Genomic DNA, 269 nt, shown 5'->3' with positions numbered 1-269 from the left:
TTATTAATGCTTTACAGCACAAGTGCTGAAGGTCTGTAGGACACCTGGTCCTACAGCCTGCTCAAAGACTTTAGCTACTTAAGGTGTGTTTGAAAAGTTGGAGAAAGGAGAAATTTTACATGCAAATGATCACTCTGTAATTTATAATCTGTAGAATAATTGCATTGTAGTCCAATTGAGGTATGCATATTAAATTCAAATAGTAGAAATACCAGTCATTCTGCGGTGGTGGACACAGTGAAGCCACATAAGTTATGGGATGATAAATA

This window comes from Dysidea avara, chromosome 2 (assembly GCF_963678975.1).
Source record: "Dysidea avara chromosome 2, odDysAvar1.4, whole genome shotgun sequence".
Classification (NCBI taxonomy): domain Eukaryota; kingdom Metazoa; phylum Porifera; class Demospongiae; order Dictyoceratida; family Dysideidae; genus Dysidea; species Dysidea avara.
The sequence above is the reverse complement of the archived record's forward strand: the minus strand, read 5'-3'. Positions refer to the sequence as shown.